This window comes from Pelophylax lessonae (assembly GCF_965119305.1).
Source record: "Pelophylax lessonae genome assembly, chromosome: 3".
Classification (NCBI taxonomy): domain Eukaryota; kingdom Metazoa; phylum Chordata; class Amphibia; order Anura; family Ranidae; genus Pelophylax; species Pelophylax lessonae.
The window spans coordinates 85,837,416-85,861,646 of record NC_138770.1 but is presented as its reverse complement, the minus strand read 5'-3'; positions in this window follow the sequence as shown (position 1 = coordinate 85,861,646).

The following is a 24,231-nucleotide window of genomic DNA, read 5'->3' as shown; positions in this document are numbered from 1 at the left end:
ATTTATAATTGGCTGTTGTCTATCTTGAAATAATGATTTGTTTCCTTCATTCAGTCCTCTTTCTTTGCAGTCCTTCCCTCACTAGCTAAAGCTGGCCATATACTAGTTGAACTTTGTTAAAAAAATGTACTTTTAAAAGTGTTTGTCTGATCTTCTAATGGTTAGAGCAGTCAAATCAATCATCATTTTCAACCATAGTAATGAAAATATTAAAAAAAGCAGGATGGAAGATTTTGTCTCAAATGAAAGAAGTGAATTGTGCATTTTCTCGTTCAAGAAAAATCATACAAATTGCAATGTGCATATTCTAGGTACAAAAGAAACCAGTTTAATAGATCTGGAGCTCCATTTAAGTAGAAGGCCTAGTCAAAATTTTAGGGGTTTTGGAACAAAATTAAATTGGCTCAATGATAGCAAGACTGAATTTTTTGATGGACATTTTTTCAGAATTTCTGTACAAACATTTGAACACAATTCTACCAGTGTATGGCCAGTTTTAAAGTTATTCATTCTTTCTTTCTTTCTTTCTTTCTTTCTTTCTTTCTTTCTTTCTTTCTTTCTTTCTTTCTTTCTTTCTTTCTTTCTTTCTTTCTTTCTTTCTTTCTTTCTTTCTTTCTTTTCTCAACCATCTCTTATTTATATATATAGAGGGGCTGTGGGGGGGGGGGGGGAGCAGAACACAGAAGGTTTTTTTTTTACCTTCATGCATAGAATGCTTGAAGATAAAAAAAAATATAACCCTTTACAACCACTTTAAGGAGTCCCATATTAATACAAATTGTGACAATAAATGCTCTGTTTTGATCAGTTTTAGTTTTAAATTAACCAATGTTATTATAGATAAAAATTTGTTTTTTCCTGTTTTAACAAGACTAAAAATATGTTTCTTTAAGACTCCGTTCACAATGGGGCGACCTGTCAGGCGACCTGGTCGCCTGACAGGTCGCCGTAGGTCGCCTGCCATAGGGTAGCTGTGGACCCGTTCTTTTTTTTTTATAAATTTTATTTATTTATACCAGAAAAACAATAGGGAACATTCCTTGTTTACATTTTACAAATAATTCAATATATTCCTTGTGCAATCCAAATGTCATTCATTTATTAATCACACTTAACCGTATCTCTCTTGATCTTGAATTGTGACTTTCTACATTTAAGATAAATTACCTTAATTCCCCCTGTTTCTCTCCTTTTTACCTATTTAATATATCCTATATTAAGAGAAAAGGACAAATAAATGAGAACGAAAAGGAAGAGAGAGAAAAAAAAAAAAAAATTATCTCCTCCTAACTAGTTTCCAAGCTGCACGCAATCCCTCATCTGAGGGGACATCACAACTCCTGCTAAAGGAGTATATATAATCATTTCTGTTGCATATCCCCTGATAGAGTTCCTCTGTTAAGCCACTTAATATTTTCTCCACATGAGGAAGGTTCCGCCCAAAAAAAAAAGGGGGAGTTCGTTCGGAGGTGGAGCTCGGGGTAACAAGGAGAGGGGAGAGAGAGTGAGAAGGGGGGAAAAAAAAAAAAAATCCCCTGATTCTTTTGATTTGTCTCCTATTGTGTGTATTTGTGCCTTGACCCGTTTGTATTGTTTCATTTATGTCCATAACTATTTCGTGCTTCTCTTTTCCCCTCTCCCTCTTTCAAATTTTCAATATTAATTTTATCCCTTCACCTCGTGGCCCCTTCTGGGGCACACCCACTAGTGGTAGAAAAAAAAAAAAGGTGTGTCTAAACCTAGTGCTCCCTACTATGTGTCCTATATTTCTTGTTTATCTCTCTATATTTCTATCCTCAGTTTTGTGTTGTGTGTAAATTTAAGACTCTCTCTCCCTCCCCCCGCCCCGCTCCTCCCCCCCTTCCCTCCCTTCACTGCATTTAAATTATTCTCTAATCTTCCATATTCAGAGCTTTCCCTTCCTCTGAGGCTATAAATTGATTCCATATGGCCCACTTTTTGGTGTATAACTCTCTTTTACTTTGCCCGGTTAGAATCATATCCTCGAATTTGTTTATTTCTTCCACTTTATATAACCACATACTAATAGTTGGTGGATTTGGATCTCGCCATCTTAGGGGAATGCACGCTTTAGCTGAATCTAGTAGATGTCTTAAAATCTATTTTTTATATTGTTGATCTGGCATTTCAGGTGCATGGAAGAGGAAAAATATCGGGTCTTCTGGAATATCATATTCAATACGTTTCTGAGCTATTTCCTTTATCTGAGTCCAAAATCTCTTTATCTTTGGACAGTGCCAAAATATATGAAGAAGATTCCCTCTTTCCTCCAGACACCGCCAGCATCTGTCCGTAATTTGTACTGAGAATTTATGTAACCGAGCTGGTGTATAATACCACCTTGATAGTAATTTGTAGTTTGTTTCCTGTATTCTTGTGCATATTGAGGATTTAAACGTAAATTTTATTATGTGTTGTATCTGTTTCTGTGTGAATATGATCCCTAGTTCTCGCTCCCATCCTTTAAGGTAGTGCGGTCTGTAGTCTGGGGATGGATCTGTTATCAGAGAATATGTCTTTGAGAGTATGTGAGAGACTGCGCCCTTCTGTGTGCACATTCTCTCAAAGGCAGTCATGGGTCTGTCAAACTCCGTAGGTGGCGGGAGTGATTGTAGGAAATTATTCAATTGTAGCGCCCTCCAATGGTCTAGACCGAAGTCCTCCCCTGGATCCTTCAATACATTTACAGTTACCCATGTCCCTGCCCTTATAAAGTGGGATGCCTGATATTTCCCTCTTTCTCTTGTTTTATTAAATAGGGCGTCCTGGATGCCTGGAGTAAATGCTGGGTTCCCTAATATTGGATATAAAGGTGTGTTTTTTGTAGTTATAGCTGTGTTTCGAAATAGCTTTTTACATATCCTAATTGTCGTTCCTATTGTTGGGTGTTGCATCGTTTCCTTAGTTAATGGGCCTGGGCACCATGGGACCCTATTTAACGGTATTGTGCTTTGCGTCTGCTCTATATTAGGCCATTTTTTAGTTTCAGTATGGCAACACCAATCTATTAGTCTGCCTAGGTGTACTGCCTGGTAGTATTTTGATATGTCCGGAACTGCGAGTCCCCCATCTTTTTTTGGTATGTATATTAATGTTCTTTGGAGCCTAGGTCTTTTTTGACTCCATATAAATTTTGAAAATTCTGATTGTATCTGTTTAAAGTAATTGGGAGGTATTAAGATTGGTATTGCTTGGAACATGTAGAGAAACCTCGGAAGTATGACCATTTTGAGGATGTTACATCTTCTAAACCATGAACTTAATCCAGTTTGCCACCCTCGTAATTGTTCCTTTACTTTGTTCAGGAGTGGGGGAAAATTTAGCGCATACACCCGGGATATCTCAAACGGCAAGAGTGTTCCTAAATATTTCAACGCCTCTCCTGTCCACCTCAGGGCGAAGTTTACGCATAATTGTGATCTTAAATTGTTCGTTAATCCAATTCCCATCGCTTCAGATTTGCCTAGAATAATTTTTAAATTTGATAGAGCTCCATACTGACGGAATTCCTGTAAAAGGTTTGGTAATGAAATAAGGGGGTTTGTGAGCGTGAATAGCATATCGTCTGCGTACGCAGAAACTTTCTTTTGACTACCTGCTGAGTTTATTCCCCGTATGTCAGGGTTGTTCCGTATGGTGCATAGGAAGGGTTCTAACGTCAGGGTAAATAATAAAGGGGAAAGGGGGCATCCCTGTCTTGTACCGTTAGAGATCTTAAATTCCTTTGACAGAACTCCGTTTGCTTTGACCCGGGCAGTTGGATTCATGTATAGTTGTTTTATCCAGTCTATCATCCTTTCCCCAATCCTTACATGTTGTAATACTTTAAACATAAATTTCCAACTGACCCGGTCAAATGCTTTTTCAGCATCGGTCCCGATAAATGTACAAGCTTGCTTAGAGTCATGAGCTAAGTAAAGAAGATTAAGAGCCTTTACTGTATTATCTCGTGCTTCTCTATTGGGCACGAAGCCCACTTGGTCTAGGTGTATCAAGGAGGGGAGGTGTGTCTGAAGTCTGCTTGCAATGATTTTGGAGAATAATTTTAAATCTGTATTAAGTAATGATATAGGCCTATAACTAGGGCATGCTGTCGGATCCTTTCCTTCTTTTGGTAATACAGTTATGTGTGCCCGTAACATATCTTTATGTACTGGTGTTTGTACAGAGGATCTATTAAATAAGTCCACCATCCTTTGGCCTAATTTAGGGAAGAATGTCTTATAGTATTGTATTGGTAGACCATCTGGCCCTGGTGCTTTCCCTATTTTGGTGTTTTTAATTGCCTTCTGAAGTTCTTCTAGTGATATGTTTGCAGACATCGACTCCCTCACCTCCTCTGATAGACCCGGCATACCTGATTTTACTAGATATTGAGACATCTCTTCTAGCTCCTTCTTTTGTGGATCTAAATTATAAAGTGACTCATAATACTTCCGGAATTCTTCAACTATTTCTTCTGGTTTTTCAATTCTTTCACTTTTTGGTGATATTAATTTGGGTATGTATGTTCTTGTTCTTGTGTCTCGCAAGGATCTGGCTAGCATTTTCCCGCATTTATCCCCTGACTCATATATTGTTTTTCTGGTTCTCTGTAAGGCTACTTTAGCCTTATATTGTAGGATATCAACTATCTGTTTGCGAGTATTGGTTATTTCTTTCATTAATTCTACATTAGTGGCGTGTTTATGTAGAGATTCCAATTCATGTAATTTCTGTGTAAGTTGGTTCATTTGTTTTATACGCAGTTTTTTGAGTCGTGCTCCATGTTTTATGAATATTCCCCTAATCACTGCCTTATGGGCCTCCCATACCACACCTGGGCTTGTCTCCTCTCCTTCATTATTTTGAAAATAAAGGTCTAGTTCTTTCTCTACCTCCGATATAACTGTTGTTTCTTGTAGCAAGCTTAAATTTAAAGTCCATGTTTCTTGTAAGGCATATGTTAATGTGAGTGGGGCGTGATCTGACCATGTTATAGGGCCGATTGTTACCGATTTAATTGAGTGTAATTGCGAGTGCGGTAACAGAAAATAGTCAATCCTAGAGTATGATGCATGTGGTGTGGAAAAAAAAGTGTAGTCTTTCTCTCCTGTGTGAAATAATCGCCATGCATCAATCAAGTGTGACCTATGGAGTTGTTTTGCAACCCTTTTCTGAACACTAGGTGGGATGGAAGATGTTGCTGCAGATGTGTCTTCTGATGGTATTAAAGGCATGTTCATATCTCCACCCAAAATCAACAACCCTTCCTGAAATTCTCGCAGTTTCTCCAGGCATTTTTTCAGGAAAACTTCCTGTTGAATATTTGGGGCATATATTGAGGCTAGTGTTACCTTGGTATTTCCTATATTCCCTTTTACAAAGAGGAACCTGCCTTCTGTATCAGACATTATCTGTGAGCAAAACCATGGAATTTTCGCTGAGATCATTATTGATACCCCTTTAGTTCTACTGTTCATGCTAGTTGAATGATATACTTGGGGAAAAAATCTATTTTTTAGTATTGGTATTTTAATTTCTTTGAAATGTGTTTCCAGAACGTAGGCTATATCTATTTCTGATTTTTTTAGTTCAGCGAGTAAAATTTGTCTTTTCTCTGGTGTATTTAACACTTTGACGTTTAACGTATATATTTTAAGTGTGTCCATTGTACAATAGCGTAAAGCTTGGAACCAGTCAGGTGGAGAAGAAAGAAAAAAAAAAGAAAAAAAAAAAACAAATAAATAAATTAGGATTAATAAGTAAGAAATTTGGGGATTATGGGCTGTTTTTGACGTCCAGTGGTCAAAGACCAACAATTGGGCGTGTGCCCTGTAGGGGTTTAGGTATGGAAGCTGCCACCTGGGCATCTCCGAGCTTCCACTAATCGGCCTTTCTTTTACTCTTGTTTACATCAATCTAACTCTTTCCTTATTGCTTACTTCTATTTATCAGCATTATTTCTTAAATCTTCTTATCTGTCCTATCTGATTATTACCACCCATAGTTTATATGTGTCAAGTTTTTTAAGTCTCCCATTACCATATTTTCTCATGTTTTAAATTTTCCTTACTCTGTATCCCCATCTCCTGTGTTTGTCAAGTATGGTTGAGGGTAGGGGAGCCAGAGGGGGGGGGGCCGAGGGGAGGGCAGGGGACGGAGGGGGGGAGGAGGCAAGCGGGGGGGGACGCAGCCACGACCCCCATCATCCCCAAGGCAAGTTTCACTTAAAGTTATTTTCAAGAGGGATACATTTACTTCTATAAATCTCTATTACGGCTCTATTTCTTTTTTTTTTTTTTTGCCGCTTAATTTATCATCATTAACCTGTAATTACTCTTTTTGCCTCTCATACCTGTCAATGTATATCCCTCTGTGTCTCCATTGATCCAGGTTTCCATGCCACCTCCCCCCCCCCGGCCCACCACCCCCCCAACCCCCCCCCACCCCGCCCCAGCCACTCCCCACATGTCCCCACCACCCCCCTAACACAAAACACACAGAAGGCAGGGCTACTAGTACCCATCCCTCCCCTCCACCCTCTATGTATGGGCCCCTCTCAATAGCACCCCCACCCGTGACCCCCTCCCCTCTCAGATATCTTAAACATTTAATGTCTAGACTTCCTCATACATTTTATACACATTTCTCCTTCCTTTTCCCTATAATGGGAAAGAATAAAAGAAGAGAAAAAAAAAAGGGAAAAACCATAGTCCCCTATTGTCTCTCCCTGTAATAGGGACAGGATATAAAAAATGTCCCTTCGTTTCTGTTGATGGGGGAAATAGTCTTCCAGAGGTTCAGGAAAGATTTCAAACGAGGGGGTATAAACACTTGGGAGGGGGTTCAGGAGTCTCGGTCTGACACTGCTCAATGAGGATAGTTACTTAGTTTGCTCTCTGGGGCAAAAAAGAGAAAAAAGTAAAAAAAGAATGGGATGAGCAACAATCAAAAAAGGAAAAATAAAAATAAAAAGGCAGAGGCCCCTCTCAAATATATCTGAGGGGGTGCGCTTGGCAACAGAGTGTAGTAGAATCATTCTACCTCTGATTATGAAGGAAAAAAAAACAAAAGGACATAAACTTGACAATTGCGCACAATAGTCATCATCTTAATAAGCGAGTGTATTCCATTTAACATTGTTCCATTGTTTCAACATGTAATTTGTAACTCACGCTACCCGGTCGACATCTCCTCCGGAGGTTCCCTTTGCGGCCTGCCATCCGATCGAGGTAAGCTAATCAGCCAATTTGGAACGTGTATAGGAGATATCCTCAAAAAAGAAAAAAGGCCTGGTAGTTTCGAGGGGTGCCGCAATGTGAACGCTAGTGCCTCTTTCCGGAAAGTCACCGCGAAAGGATATTTCCACCGATAAGTGAATCCCTCCTGTCACGCAGCCTCCAACACTGGACGCAGTAAGGCTCTCCTCTTCAATGTTGCCCTGGATAAGTCTGGTAGTATTTTAATGGCTGTTCCTTCCAGGTCTACCGTTCCCGACTCCCAGGCTTGTCTTATTATTTTTTCCTTTTGAGTGTAGTAATGCATCCTACAGACTACGTCCCGCGGCCTGTCTGGATCTGTTAATTTATAGCCTGTAACCCGGTGGACTCTGTCCAGTTCTATATGGTCTGGTGGATTGAGCCCGAGGGTTTTTTGAAAAAGAGACGTTACCTTTCCTCTCAAGTCCTCTCCTCCCACCGTCTCTGGTATGTTTCTGAGCCGCAGGTTATTCCTGCGACTCCTGTCCTCTATATCCTCCAGATGTAATTGTAACATAATTATTGACTTTCCAGGGTCGTCCCGGGTCCTTTCAAGCGCTGCTACTCTTGCCTCCAGAGCTATGGCCGCCTGTTCGCCTCTCTGGACGCTCTCTGTGACCGCCTGCACTTCCATCTTTATGGCTTGTAAATCACGCTTGTGTGTCTCCTCTATCTTCTGCACTAAGGATTCGATTTCTGTACGTGTAGGAAGGGCTCTCAGTAAGGCGCGAATTTCAGGGTCTGTCTGTGAGAAGGCCGCTAGCTGCGGAGGCCTCAGCACATCGAGGCTGTGTGTCACCGCCATAGAAGCCGCCTGTGCCTCTTTCGGCGGTCCGCTCGCTTCCCCGGCCTCCTCCTGCATGTGCTCTCCTTCCTCTGCGCACAAACTAGGTGCCGTCACAGCTGTGGACTGTGGGGACCGAAGATATTGTACTATCTCCTCCTTCTTCCTCCCTGGAGTGCGGACGGCCGTGCTAGCACCACGTCTTCTCCCCGGGGACATGCCTGGATACCGGGATCCTTTTGCTGGTTATTGCCCTGGCCGGCTGTGGAAGCCTGGAGCTGGATGTTTTAGCGTGCTCTCATGCGGCCGCTTCCTGGCCACGCCCCCGCTGTGGACCCGTTCTAATAGGAGCGACAAAAGTCGCTCCGACTTAGAAAAAGGGTCCGGAGCTTCTTTGGGGCGACCTGGAGCGACCTGCATTGACTTCAATGATATGAAGTCCGTGCCGGCCGCTCCGAGGTCGCAGTGCGAGCTGCGCACCGCGACCTGTGAGGTCGCCCCGGCAAGTAGCGTCACCCCAGTGTGAACGGGGTCTTACAAAGCGTGTCAAAGTTATTTACAAATAAATAAAGGCTTTTGTTCTAATTTCACACAGCTTTTCAAATGTGTCACAAAAAAATCAGGAGACAACATGAATAAAAAAAAAGTTAAAGCTTTGTTTGCAAAAAATAGAAATACATAAAAAAGTAAATAAAAAATAAAAATAAAAAAACAGCGGCAAAGTATTAGATAATGAGTGAAGAGGAGGAAGGAGTTAGTTGGGGCTGATTATGGTTAACTTAGGAGTTTATTATGAAGACAGTTCATTTAAAAATGTATTTTCTTATTTGCAAAGTTGCTTTAACCACTTCTGGACTGGAAGGATTTGCCCCCTTAATGAACAGGCCCTTTTTTTGCAATTCGGCACTGCGTTACTTTAAAGTAAAAATTGCGCAGTCGTGCGACACTGTACCTAAATAAAATTAATGTCCTTTGGTGGTATTTCATCACCTTTGCAATTTTTATTTTTTGCGCTATTAACAAAAAAAGAGCGACAATACTGAAAACAAAAAAACAAAACAAACAATATTTTTAACTTTCTGCTATATAACGTTACCCCCCCCCCCCCCCAAAAAAAAAAATCACATTTTTTACATCCTTTTAGCCCAATTTGTATTCTGCTACATATTTTTGGTAAAGAAAATCCCAATAAGTGTATTTTGCTTGGTTTGTGCAAAAGTTATCGTGTCTACAAACTAGGGTAAATATTTATGTCATTTTTATTTATTCTTTTTTTTTTTTTAGTAGTAATGGCAGCGATCTGACATGGGGGGGGGGGGGGTTGGATTCTGCACTGGTAATCAGAGCATTGATAACCAGTGCAGACCCTTGGGGGGCGTGCCACTAGAACCACCAGTGATGCCCACCCATGACCCCAGGGATGTCCACCATGGCCACCAGGGATGGCAATCAGGGCTCAGGGAGCCCGCCAGTGCCCTCTCCATCAGTGCTGCCCACCAGTGCCCATCATTGCCATCTATCAGTGCTGCCCAGCAGTGCCCATTATTGCCCACCAGTGCCACCTATCAGTGCCCATCAGTGCCGCCCATCAGTGCCGATCAGTGGTGCCTATCAGTCCCCATCAGTGCCACCTACCAGTGCCCATCAGTGCCGCCTATCAGTGCCCATCAGTGCTGCCTATCAGTGCCCATCAATGCCGCCTATCAGTGCCCATCAGTGCCGCCTATTAGGTCCCACCAATGCTGTATATCAGTGCTACCTATCAGTGCCACATATCAGTGACCATCAGTGCTGCATACCAGTGCTGTCTATTAGTGCCACCCCATCAGTGCCACCCCATCAGTGCCTCCTCATCAGTGCCTGTCAGTGTGGCCTCATCAGTGCTCATCACTGCAGGAAAAAATGTATCTATTTACAAAATTTTACAACATAAACAAAAAAACTTTATTTTTTTTTCAAACTTTTCGGTCTTTTTTTATTTGTTTAGAAAAAAAGAAAAAACCTTGTGGTGATTAGGGTTGAGCGGACACCTAGATGTCCGTGTTCGACGGGTTCGGCCGAACTTTAAAAAAAAGTCCGGGTCCGTGTCCCGGACTTTTACCGAACTTTTCCCGGACACCGAACCCCATTGAAGTCAATGGGGACCCGAACTTTAAGGCACTAAAATGGCTCTAAAACACCAAAGGAAAGGGCTAGAGTGCTGCAAATGGCAGCAAAACGTAATTAAGAGCATGGCAAGTGCTCTGCAAACAAATGTGGATAGGGAAATAACTTAAAACAACAAAAAAAAACAGAAAAATAAAACAATGTTCTTCTTCATCTCTGAAGGACGAGGCCCATATGGAGTAGGAGGGAGGTTGAGGTGGTGGTGGATGTGGCGGTGACATAGGCGTGCGCACAGGGTGTGCTGGGTGTGCCTGGGCACACCCTAATCACCTAGGGCACATAGCATTGCCAGTGAGGAGATGGGAAAGATCTCCCTGGGACCTGCTCTGCTCTATTTCTCCTTGCCTACAGGTACATGGCCCCGATACATTACTCTCCCTGCTGGCAAACACATGCATGTGTATTTCAACTTTGGGGTGCACACCTTAATGCAATAGGCTGCGCACACCTATGGGCGGTGTAGGTGGAAGCGGCGGTGGAGGAGGACCAGGGCCGGATTAACAGCATCATGGGCTTGGTGCTGAGGATTTTGAAGGGCCTTAAGGGCCGTGCCTTGCCATGCACCCAGAGGAGGAAGGGTGCAGCCATGCATGCCTAATTCAACATGGGATGCTGTCTCTGAAGCCCATAAACACATCCATGCATCGCCAACTGTCCCTCCTTGTCCGGCCTTCACGCTGTGTGGGGAGGTTCTGAGGGTGCTGCCTGGGGAAGCGAGCATAGAAGCCAGACTTCTGTGTTTACAAGTGACAGAAGAGCGGTAACAGTGAATATGGCCAACCCGGGGCCTATATAAAAGGTAGGGGCCTGGAGCTGCAGCTCCAATAGCCCCTACATTAATCTGGCCCTGAGGAGGAGGACGAGGTAGCCAACACTGCTTCTTTTCAAAAATTTTAAATGAGGGTACACCCCAAAAGAGTGAGAAAGAGCAAAAATGGAACAATGGGTGGGTAAGGTCGGTATCCATTGCTATTCTGCATAAGGTACGGAAAAGTCCCGTGGGATCCATGCCTGGTTCATTTTAATGAACGTGAGCTTGTCCACATTGTCTCTGGACAGGCGGCTGCGCTTGTCTGTTATAACGCCCCCAGCCGTGCTAAATACCCGTTCAGATAATACACTGGCTGCAGGGCACGCCAGCACCTCCAAGGCGTAAAGGGCAAGCTCAGGCCATGTGCCCAATTTGGAGACCCAGAAGTTGAAGGGGGCAGACCCGTCATTCACTACATGTAGGCGTGTGCACACATAATGCTCCACCATGTTGGTAAAATGCTGCCTCCTGCTAAGACGTTCCATCTGAGCTGCTGGTGCTGCTGTTTGTTGTGGCGTGCTGACAAAGCTTTTCCACATTTCGGCCATGCTAACCCTGCCTTCTGAGGTGCTGGCGGTGCCCTGGTTGCGTTGGCGACCTCCTCCTCCTCCTCCTCTGCCTTGTGCTTCCACTGTGGCCCCGCTGTCAGATGGGAATGCCAGCAGCATGGCGTCTACCAGCGTGCGCTTGTACTCGCGCATCTTGCGATCGCGCTCCAGTGAGTGAATTAAGGACGGTACGTTGTCCTTGTAACGGGGATCCAGCAGCGTGGCCACCCAGTAATCAGCACAAGTTAGAATGTGGGCAACTCGGCGGTCGTTGTGGAGACACTGCAGCATGTAATCGCTCATGTGTGCCAGGCTGCCCAGAGGCAACGAAAGGCTGTCCTCTGTGGGAGGTGTATCGTCCGTGTCCTCTGTATCCCCCCAGCCACGCACCAGTGATGGCCATGAGCTGGCCTGGGTGCCACCCTGCTGTGAACATGGTTCCATCTCCTCCTCCAGCTCCTCCTCCTCCTCATCCTCCTCATCCTCCAGAACTGTGCCCCTGCTGGACAATTGCGTCCCTGGCGTTTGCGTGTGCAGGAACCCACCCTCGGAGCCCCTTGCGAATGACTGCCCTGAAAGCCTTGGAAATGTTACCTCTTCATCCTCCTCCTCCTCCTCATCCTGTGCCACATCCTCTTCCATCATCGCCCGAATTGTTTTTTCAAGGAGGCATAGAAGTGGGATAGTTAAGCTGAGAACGGCGTCATTGCCACTGGCCATGTTGGTGGAGTACTCAAAACAGCGCAACAAGGCACACAGGTCTCGCATGGAGGCCCAGTTAAATTAAATAGCGGAATAGAAAATATGATCCAAAAAAAGTGTATGTATATCACACGTACACAACCACACTGGGCCCCAATTACTATTGTTTGTACCCCTAAAAGGCTAGATGAGGAGTAGGGGGAGTATGGAACAGGCAGCACCCTCAAACCTTCAGAAGTATGAGATGAACCCCAACAACTTGGAAAGGTGGATCTCTCTCACACGTACCAACACAGACTATCCCCCAATTTAACTGATCCCCAAAGGTTTTTGATTAAATAGCGGAATAGAAAATATGATCCAAAAAAAGTGTATGTATATCACACGTACACAACCACACTAGGCCCCAATTACTATTGTTTGTACCCCTAAAAGGCTAGATGAGGAGTAGGGGGGGTATGGAACAGGCAGCACCCTCAAACCTTCAGAAGTATGAGATGAACCCCAACAACTTGGAAAGGTGGATCTCTCTCACACGTACCAACACAGACTATCCCCCAATTTAACTGATCCCCAAAGGTTTTTGATTAAATAGCGGAATAGAAAATATGATCCAAAAAAAGTGTATGTATATCACACGTACACAACCACACTAGGCCCCAATTACTATTGTTTGTACCCCTAAAAGGCTAGATGAGGAGTAGGGGGGGTATGGAACAGGCAGCACCCTCAAACCTTCAGAAGTATGAGATGAACCCCAACAACTTGGAAAGGTGGATCTCTCTCACACGTACCAACACAGACTATCCCCCAATTTAACTGATCCCCAAAGGTTTTTGATTAAATAGCGGAATAGAAAATATGATCCAAAAAAAGTGTATGTATATCACACGTACACAACCACACTAGGCCCCAATTACTATTGTTTGTACCCCTAAAAGGCTAGATGAGGAGTAGGGGGGGTATGGAACAGGCAGCACCCTCAAACCTTCAGAAGTATGAGATGAACCCCAACAACTTGGAAAGGTGGATCTCTCTCACACGTACCAACACAGACTATCCCCCAATTTAACTGATCCCCAAAGGTTTTTGATTAAATAGCGGAATAGAAAATATGATCCAAAAAAAGTGTATGTATATCACACGTACACAACCACACTAGGCCCCAATTACTATTGTTTGTACCCCTAAAAGGCTAGGAGTAGGGGGAGTATGGAACAGGCAGCACCCTCAAACCTTCAGAAGTATGAGATGAACCCCAACAACTTGGAAAGGTGGATCTCTCTCACACGTACCAACACAGACTATCCCCCAATTTAACTGATCCCCAAAGGTTTTTGATTAAATAGCGGAATAGAAAATATGATCCAAAAAAAGTGTATGTATATCACACGTACACAACCACACTAGGCCCCAATTACTATTGTTTGTACCCCTAAAAGGCTAGATGAGGAGTAGGGGGAGTATGGAACAGGCAGCACCCTCAAATCTTCAGAAGTATGAGATTGTGTTCACTGTACCCCACAAAGATTGAGTTCACTGCACCCCACAATGATTGTGTTCACTGCACCCCACAAAGATTGTGTTCACTGCACCTCACAAAGATTGTGTTCACTGTACCCCCCAAAGATTGTGTTCACTGCACCCCACAAAGATTCTGTTCACTGTACCCCACAAAGATTGTGTTCACTGCACCCTAAAAGGATGTTGTTCACTGCACCCCACAAAGATTGTGTTCACTGCACCCTAAAAGGATGTTGTTCACTGCACCCCAAAAAGATTGTGTTCACTGTACCCCCCCAAAGATTGTGTTCACTGCACCCCACAAAGATTGTGTTCACTGCACCCCAAAAAGATTGTGTTCACTGTACCCCCCAAAGATTGTGTTCACTGCACCCCAAAAAGATTGTGTTCACTGTACCCCCCAAAGATTGTGTTCACTGCACCCCACAAAGATTCTGTTCACTGTACCCCACAAAGATTGTGTTCACTGCACCCCAAAAAGATTGTGTTCACTGTACCCCCCCAAAGATTGTGTTCACTGCACCCCACAAAGATTCTGTTCACTGCACCCCACAAAGGATTTTGTTCACTGCACCCCAAAAAGATTGTGTTCACTGCACCCCAAAAAGGATTTTGATCACTGCACCCCAAAAAGGATGTTGTTCACTGCACCCCAAAAATGATTTTGTTCACTCCACCCCAAAAAGATTGTGTTCACTGCACCCCACAAAGATTGTGTTCACTGCACCCCAAAAAGATTGTGTTCACTGTACCCCCCAAAGATTGTGTTCACTGCACCCCACAAAGATTCTGTTCACTGTACCCCACAAAGATTGTGTTCACTGCACCCCAAAAAGATTGTGTTCACTGCACCCCAAAAAGGATGTTGTTCACTGCACCCCAAAAAGGATGTTGTTCACTCCACCCCAAAAAGATTGTGTTCACTACACCCCACAAAGATTGTGTTCACTGCACCCCAAAAAGATTGTGTTCACTGCACCCCAAAAATGATTTTGTTCACTGCACCCCAAAAAGGATTTTGTTCACTGCACCCCAAAAAGGATGTTGTTCACTCCACCCCAAAAAGATTGTGTTCACTGCACCCCAAAAAGATTGTGTTCACTGCACCCCACAAAGGATTTTGTTCACTGCACCCCAAAAAGATTGTGTTCACTGCACCCCAAAAAGGATGTTGTTCACTGCACCCCAAAAAGGATTTTGTTCACTGCACCCCAAAAAGATTGTGTTCACTGCACCCCACAAAGGATTTTGTTCACTGCACCCCACAAAGATTGTGTTCACTGCACACCAAAAAGGATTGTGTTCACTGCACCCCAAAAAGATTTTGTTCACTGCACCCCAAAAAGATTGTGTTCACTGCAGCCCAAAAAGATTGTGTTCACTGCAGCCCAAAAAGATTGTGTTCACTGCAGCCCAAAAAGATTGTGTTCACTGCAGCTCACACACAGAAAAATGGATGTGGATCACTGACACCTGCCTATCTCCAATCCCACACCACACAGCAATATCGATTGTAGTTTGTAGAACACAGTTTCCCTAAAATTCAGCAGACTCTGTCCCTAACAGGATTGAGAAGAGATCGTAGATCAGGATTGAGTGCAGATTCACCCCACCCCCCACACAGCAATATCGATTGTAGTTTGTAGAAGACACTGACCCTATAATTCAGCAGACTCTATCCCTAAAATGCCTACAACTCGCCCTGCCTAAACACTCCGACCTGTCCCTCAATTCTATCCGGACACAAATGGTTTTTTCCTGCCTATCTTTCCCTAATCAGCAGCCAGCACATTGATGTGTGCTCTGTCCCTTAGCTAAGCAGCAGAATGACGCTGCTGCGGCGGCTGCCTCGAACTTATAAAGACTTGGTCACATGCTTCAGACGGCCAATCACAGCTACTAAGACATTTGCAGGCATGGCTGGGATGGCTTAAGGCACACCAGTTAAACGATTGTTGATTGGCTGTTGAAAGCCCGCCATGAAAAGAGCGCCAAAGCATGCAAAACCCGGAAATAAAACGACCGAACACGGATTTTTACCCGAACATACAGTAAAGTGTCCGTGTCCGTGTTCGGGTAAAAAAATCCAATTATTCGGTACGAACACGAATAATACAGTCCGTGTTCGCTCAACACTAGTGGTGATCAAATACCACCAAAAGAAAGCTCTATTTGTGGGAAAAAAATGACATAAATTTGGTTTAGGTACAGTGTTGCATGACCACGCAATTGTCACTCAAAATGCAACAGCGCTAAAAGCTATCAATTGGCCTGGGCAGGAAGGGGGAAAAGTGCCCTGTATTGAAGTGGTTAGAGAGAAAAAAAAAATGCAAAAATGCATTAAAACTGAATGCAAAAATGCATATAAAAAGCAGGTTTAAAAACACAAAACACACAACAAAATGCTTCTGAAAAATACATCAGCTGCAACCGCATAGATGTGAACCTAGACTAAATGCCAGTGACAGGAAAAGGTTGCCAGTAAAAATATGGCTGTGATGCTCGGCTCGGAAAATGGACATCTGCAGTTCTGGTCCGAAGCCAGCCGAGACCATCCAAGTGCCTGCTATGGTGTGTTCAGGTGGTACCGACAGGGGGCGGGTCTGGTGGAGATGGTGACTGAAACGTGTCATGTGATGTTATGGTGCAATGCCAAGCCGAGCAGATCATGTGCGGGTCTTCAGGATGGGAGCAAGCCAGGGCCAGGACTGGGACTGTCAGGGCTGTTTGGACTGGAGTGGACTGAACGGACCACCTGGCATGGAGAGAGACTGTCACTGTGACTCAGGAGGGGTCAAGTCGTGTGGGTGAGGTGTCATCATCATCTGTGCTGCTGCATACTACTGCCAGTGTCACTGTGAGAGTCAATTTCATGTGTGCGCCGCCCATTCTTCTTGTGCCAGAAGATCTACATTCTCTCCAACATAGAAGAGATTGTGAAGGGTAGAATTTGGCTAATCTAAACTGGGTTAGATACCATCTTAATGCATTTTTTTGGGTTAGTACCCAATGTTCGATATAGCTTGTTGCCTTATAAATAGCTAAAATCTATTGAGAGTTGGTGAAGGAGATAGAAAGGTCCAACTCCCAATGCAAGAAGAAGATATTTATTCCTGTAAATTCATCCTGCCTGCATTGTGCAAATACATATGGAAGCCTTAACTGAGCTGGACATCTCATATCAGATGAAAGTTTACAATTTATTGTATTATTTAAAATACATACACATTGGTTATAACCGGTCCAGGCCTGATACTGAATAGTGACAAATTTGACATTAAACAAATTCTTATATATCTTGATTGCCTATTAGGCATACACACTCCATGTAGAGCTGTACTATACATAAGGGGTCCATACCTTGGTGTTGGGTTATTCACTTTAAGGTCAACACAGAGGACAAGGGGGCACTCTTTACGTCTAGAGGACAACAGATTTTGTCTCCAAATATGGAAAGGTTTCTTCACCGTAAGAGCTGTGAAAATGTGGAATAGACTCCCTCCAGAGGTGGTTCTGGCCAGCTCACTAGATTGCTTTAACCTCTTGTTGACCGCCGGACGACTATTTACGTCGGCAGTCAGCCCCTCACAGGCAAAGCGACGTAGTACTACGTCGCTAGCCTGTGAGGCTGTAGGGAGCTCCCGCCCTCGCTCGTTCACGGACCCCCCCCCCCCCGCGCGTGTGAGCGGCAAACCCGATATCCGCCGGTCACTCGCGATTATCCGGTACAGCGGGAGAAAGGCAGGTGGCTAATGTAAACAAAGCCGCCTGTCATTCTTCCCTGTGTAAGTGCAGAGATCATACGGTCCTGCTATGCAGAATCATATTTCTCTGTAGTTACACACACAGCCACATCCAATAACAGTAAGAAGCACGCCCCTAGGGAAACATTTAACCCCTCCTTCTCAAATAAAGTTAACCCCCCCTTTCCTGCCAGTGTCATTATTACAGCAACAGTGCATATGTATAGCACTGATTGCTGTAGTAATGTCACTGGTACCCCCAAAAGTGTCAAAAATGTCAGTCAAGAGTCCGATCTGTCCGCCCCAATGTCGCAGTCCCGCAGAAAAAATCGCAGATCGCCGCCATTACTCGTTAAAAAAAAACCAACAAAAATGACAAAAATCTTTCCCTTAGTTAGTAAACGCAATAACTTTTGCGCAAACCAAACAAAACACGCTTTTTGCGATTTTTTTTTACCAAACATATGTAGCAGAAAACAAATTGGCCTAAAATGTTAAAAATTTTTGATTTATACATTTTTTTTTTTTTTGGGGGAATTTCATATAAAAAAATGTGAAAAATATTGTTATTTTTGCAAAATTGACACTCTTTTTTTTGTTTATAGCGCATGATCAAAAAATCGCACAGGTGATCAAATCCCACCAAAAGAAAGCTCTGTTTGTGGGAAAAAAAGGACGTCAATTTTATTTGGGTACAGCGTCGCACGACCGCGCAATTGCCCGTTAAAGTCACGCAGTGCCGAATCGCAAAATAGGCCCTGGTCAGGAAGGGGGTAAAATCTTCCAGGGCTTAAGTGGTTAAAAAAGGCCTGGATTCTTTCCTAGGTGTACATAATATATCTGGGTACTAATCTTTATAGATAAAGTTGATCCCGGGAACATCTGATTGCCTCTCGGGGGATCATTAAGGATTTTTTTCCCCTGCTGTAGCAAATTGGATCATGTTTTGCTGGGGTTTTTCGCCTTCCTCTGGATCAACTGCGGGTATAGGATTGTGTATATGGGATTGTACGGTTGGGTTTTCTTATTATTTTTTTTTTTTTATTGGTTGAGCCAAGTGGTCTTGTGTCTTTTTTCAACCTGACTAACTATGTAATTATGTAACATATGGTCCTGTAACATGGATTCATTTTGTAAAACGCAGCGAAAATTGTTGGCGCTATACAAATCCTGTAAAGTAATAATAATAATGGATTACAATTATCTGAGCAAGAAAGTCAGCATACACTGTCTGCCACCTACAAATGTTAGAATCAGTCTATTTTTTGGCTTCTGAATGAAATTGACCATCTTTTTTTCCCAGCTTTCACAACTACAGAATCATGGACAGGGACATCAGACTGCGCTGCAAGCGAAGGTAAAAGTGCATGTTGTTTAAACTGTGTATCTAAAAAATTTAGTGATTTACAGTTTGGTTGTGAAAACTGATTAAGTCTCTGTTCACTCTAGTGCGACTTGAGTCACACAGAATCGCCTAACAATGGAAATCACATTATTTTCAATGGTACCCATTCACATCAATACAGCTTAGCATGGCATGATTTTGGAAAAGGTTCCTGTACTACTTTGGTGCAACTCCAGTGTGATTTTTGACCCCATAGAATATGCAAACCGTATCCAAGTTGCATCATATAATTGCACTAAAAATCAGATTAAATTCTGATTGCAACAGTGTGAAAGTGGTAGTAAAGCGCAATTTGTAACTTTCACCTACAGTTAAGCCTATTATAAGGCTTACCTGTAGGTGCAGTGAATATCTTAGAAAAATCTAAAAACCCCAATATTAACCCCAATCTCACCACCAGGAGAGAGGGGCAAGAAGAGGTTTGGGCAAGAAATGGGCCTTTAAATGATGACTCCCAAATAAATGCAAACTACAAAGTATATTAAAAAAAATATATATACATAACAATTTTTATTATTACAAAGATCAATACAATATACATGCATACATTACACCAAAGGGCCAAATACGGCCCCAATAGGAAGATTGAACACACATAATTATGTGTTATTAATGGAAATCAGGGCAAAACTGCTGTCGACATGTTTCGCGGCACATCTGACCCGCTTCTTCAGGACTATTTGTTTGTCCACATTCATTTCACAAATATCTGTTAACTGCAGAGATGTATAGTAACTAAGTAGAACTACTTCACTACTGTACTTAAGTCCCGAAAGGCGGTATCTGTACTTTCCTGGAGTATAATTTTTTTCTCCTACTTCCACTTTTACTTCACTACATTTTTTCAATGATTTCAATACTTCTACTCCGATATTTTTTTTTTGTGCTGCATAGTTACTCGTTACAATTATAAAAATTACCACTGCCAGAACAGTAGATGGCAGGTTTCATGAAGCTCAAAACATGTAAACAGCGTATACGAAAATAAAAGCTACTGTATGTATAAATAAAAGCTGCATTTGAAATAATAAAAAACAATATGATGTTCAAACGTTTGACTTCTTTCTTTAATAACTACATAACACAGTACTTGTACTTTTACTTTCAGTACTTGAGTAGCAAAATTTTTAAAAAAACTACTTGCAATACTTAAGTACAAAAAATATTGAATACTTTAGTACTTCTACTCAAGTCACTTTTTGATCAAGCACTTCCACTTCTACTCAAGTCACTTTTTGATCGAGCACTTTTACTCAAGTATGGGTTTCGAGTACTTTATACAACTCTGGTTAACTGTCATATCAGCTGTAAAAAGGATGCAATCCAGTTAGGGGGAGACAAAAACCAGCTGCATCAAAGACCACGGAACCACCAAAAATTGCCACTTTCCCGACATCAAGATGAGATTCTGAGATAAAAATCATAGAACATTCCAGGTTTGACACATAAAGTGTCTGTGTGCACTAATTCAAAGACATTCTCCCATTAATGGGTATGGCTCATGGGTTCAGTCAGAATTGAATATGGTCAGTCCCCATGTCTGATGCCTGGGTCTCCTAAGACCCTGCCAGCCACAAATGTGAGCCCCCAGTGAATATCTTGCACTGTTTAGGAGACATTCACTGGAGATGCAGCCAATGATGTCACCAGTGCATGGGCTATGCAGGGATGACATACCATGCCATTCGTTCCGAGCTCCATGCCGCGGCTGTGACTCCAATATGCATGCAAAGCCCTCAAACCGGGGAGAAAGACCAGGTGAAGACAGAAGCCCCATCAGCGGTAACAGTGTGCCTTCGCTTTAAAGTAAATATGCCATAATGTGCTGGTATGGAGTGCATACTAGCACATTATAACATTAACTTGCAGGTGGACTTTTTTTTATTCCTTATGGACCTTTCTACTGCTTGAACAGAGAATTAACCTGCAAATGCAATAGCAACATTCAAAGGTAGGGTTGAGCGGACACCTAGATGTCCGTGTTCGACGGGTTCGGCCGAACTTTAAAAAAAAGTCCGGGTCCGTGTCCCGGACTTTTACCGAACTTTTCCCGGACACCGAACCCCATTGAAGTCAATGGGGACCCGAACTTTAAGGCACTAAAATGGCTCTAAAACACCAAAGGAAAGGGCTAGAGTGCTGCAAATGGCAGCAAAACGTAATTAAGAGCATGGCAAGTGCTCTGCAAACAAATGTGGATAGGGAAATAACTTAAAACAACAAAAAAAAACAGAAAAATAAAACAATGTTCTTCTTCATCTCTGAAGGACGAGGCCCATATGGAGTAGGAGGGAGGTTGAGGTGGTGGTGGATGTGGCGGTGACATAGGCGTGCGCACAGGGTGTGCTGGGTGTGCCTGGGCACACCCTAATCACCTAGGGCACATAGCATTGCCAGTGAGGAGATGGGAAAGATCTCCCTGGGACCTGCTCTGCTCTATTTCTCCTTGCCTACAGGTACATGGCCCCGATACATTACTCTCCCTGCTGGCAAACACATGCATGTGTATTTCAACTTTGGGGTGCACACCTTAATGCAATAGGCTGCGCACACCTATGGGCGGTGTAGGTGGAAGCGGCGGTGGAGGAGGACCAGGGCCGGATTAACAGCATCATGGGCTTGGTGCTGAGGATTTTGAAGGGCCTTAAGGGCCGTGCCTTGCCATGCACCCAGAGGAGGAAGGGTGCAGCCATGCATGCCTAATTCAACATGGGATGCTGTCTCTGAAGCCCATAAACACATCCATGCATCGCCAACTGTCCCTCCTTGTCCGGCCTTCACGCTGTGTGGGGAGGTTCTGAGGGTGCTGCCTGGGGAAGCGAGCATAGAAGCCAGACTTCTGTGTTTACAAGTGACAGAAGAGCGGTAACAGTGAATATGGCCAACCCGGGGCCTATATAAAAGGTAGGGGCCTGGAGCTGCAGCTCCAATAGCCCCTACATTAATCTGGCCCTGAGGAGGAGGACGAGGTAGCCAACACTGCTTCTTTTCAAAAATTTTAAATGAGGGTACACCCCAAAAGAGTGAGAAAGAGCAAAAATGGAACAATGGGTGGGTAAGGTCGGTATCCATTGCTATTCTGCATAAGGTACGGAAAAGTCCCGTGGGATCCATGCCTGGTTCATTTTAATGAACGTGAGCTTGTCCACATTGTCTCTGGACAGGCGGCTGCGCTTGTCTGTTATAACGCCCCCAGCCGTGCTAAATACCCGTTCAGATAATACACTGGCTGCAGGGCACGCCAGCACCTCCAAGGCGTAAAGGGCAAGCTCAGGCCATGTGCCCAATTTGGAGACCCAGAAGTTGAAGGGGGCAGACCCGTCATTCACTACATGTAGGCGTGTGCACACATACTGCTCCACCATGTTGGTAAAATGCTGCCTCCTGCTAAGACGTTCCATCTGAGCTGCTGGTGCTGCTGTTTGTTGTGGCGTGCTGACAAAGCTTTTCCACATTTCGGCCATGCTAACCCTGCCTTCTGAGGTGCTGGCGGTGCCCTGGTTGCGTTGGCGACCTCCTCCTCCTCCTCCTCTGCCTTGTGCTTCCACTGTGGCCCCGCTGTCAGATGGGAATGCCAGCAGCATGGCGTCTACCAGCGTGCGCTTGTACTCGCGCATCTTGCGATCGCGCTCCAGTGAGTGAATTAAGGACGGTACGTTGTCCTTGTAACGGGGATCCAGCAGCGTGGCCACCCAGTAATCAGCACAAGTTAGAATGTGGGCAACTCGGCGGTCGTTGTGGAGACACTGCAGCATGTAATCGCTCATGTGTGCCAGGCTGCCCAGAGGCAACGAAAGGCTGTCCTCTGTGGGAGGTGTATCGTCCGTGTCCTCTGTATCCCCCCAGCCACGCACCAGTGATGGCCATGAGCTGGCCTGGGTGCCACCCTGCTGTGAACATGGTTCCATCTCCTCCTCCAGCTCCTCCTCCTCCTCATCCTCCTCATCCTCCAGAACTGTGCCCCTGCTGGACAATTGCGTCCCTGGCGTTTGCGTGTGCAGGAACCCACCCTCGGAGCCCCTTGCGAATGACTGCCCTGAAAGCCTTGGAAATGTTACCTCTTCATCCTCCTCCTCCTCCTCATCCTGTGCCACATCCTCTTCCATCATCGCCCGAATTGTTTTTTCAAGGAGGCATAGAAGTGGGATAGTTAAGCTGAGAACGGCGTCATTGCCACTGGCCATGTTGGTGGAGTACTCAAAACAGCGCAACAAGGCACACAGGTCTCGCATGGAGGCCCAGTTATTGGTGGTGAAGTGGTGCTGTTCCGCAGAGCGACTCACGCGTGCGTGCTGCAGCTGAAACTCCACTATGGCCTGCTGCTGCTCGCACAGTCTTTCCAGCATGTGCAAGGTGGAGTTCCACCTTGTGGGCACGTCACATATGAGGCGGTGAGCGGGAAGGCCGAAGTTACGCTGCAACGCTGCCAGGCGAGCAGCAGCAGGGTGAGAACGCCGAAAGTGCGCACAAACGGCCCGCACTTTCTGCAGCAGCTCTGACATATCGGGGTAGTTTTTAAGGAACCTCTGCACCACCAAATTCAGCACATGCGCCAGGCAAGGGATGTGCGTCAAACCGGCTAGGCCCAGAGCTGCTATGAGATTTCGCCCGTTATCGCACACCACCAGGCCGGGCTTGAGGCTCGCTGGCAGCAACCACTCATTTGTCTGCTGTTCCATGCTCCTCCACAACTCCTGCGCGGTGTGTGGTTTGTCCCCCAAACAGGCAAGTTGTAAAACTGCCTGCTGTCGTTTACCCCTGGCCGTGCTGAAGTTGGTGGTGAAGGTGTTACGCTGTCCGGATGAGGAGGCGGTAGAGGATGAGGAAGCGGAGTAGGAGGAGTTAGGAACAGGAGGCAAACTGAAGCGCCCTGCAATCCTCGGTGGTGGAAGGACATGCGCCAAATTGCTATCCGCCTCAGGCCCATCCGCCACTGCATTTACCCAGTGTGCCGTTAGGGAGATATAACGCCCCTGACCGTGCTTACTGGTCCACGTATCCGTAGTTAGGCAGACCTTGGCACAGATGGCGTTGCGCAGTGCACACCTGATATTTTCCCCCACTTGGTTGTGCAGGGAAGGGATGGCTTGCCTGGAAAAGTAGTGGCGGCTGGGCACGACGTACTGTGGGACAGCCACCGACATAAGGTTTTTAAAACTGTGCGTCTCCACCAGACGGAATGACAGCATTTCAAAGGCCAATAATTTTGAAATGCTGGCATTCAGGGCCAGGGATCGCGGGTGGGTAGGGGGGTACTTCCTCTTCCTCTCAAGTGTTTGGGAGATG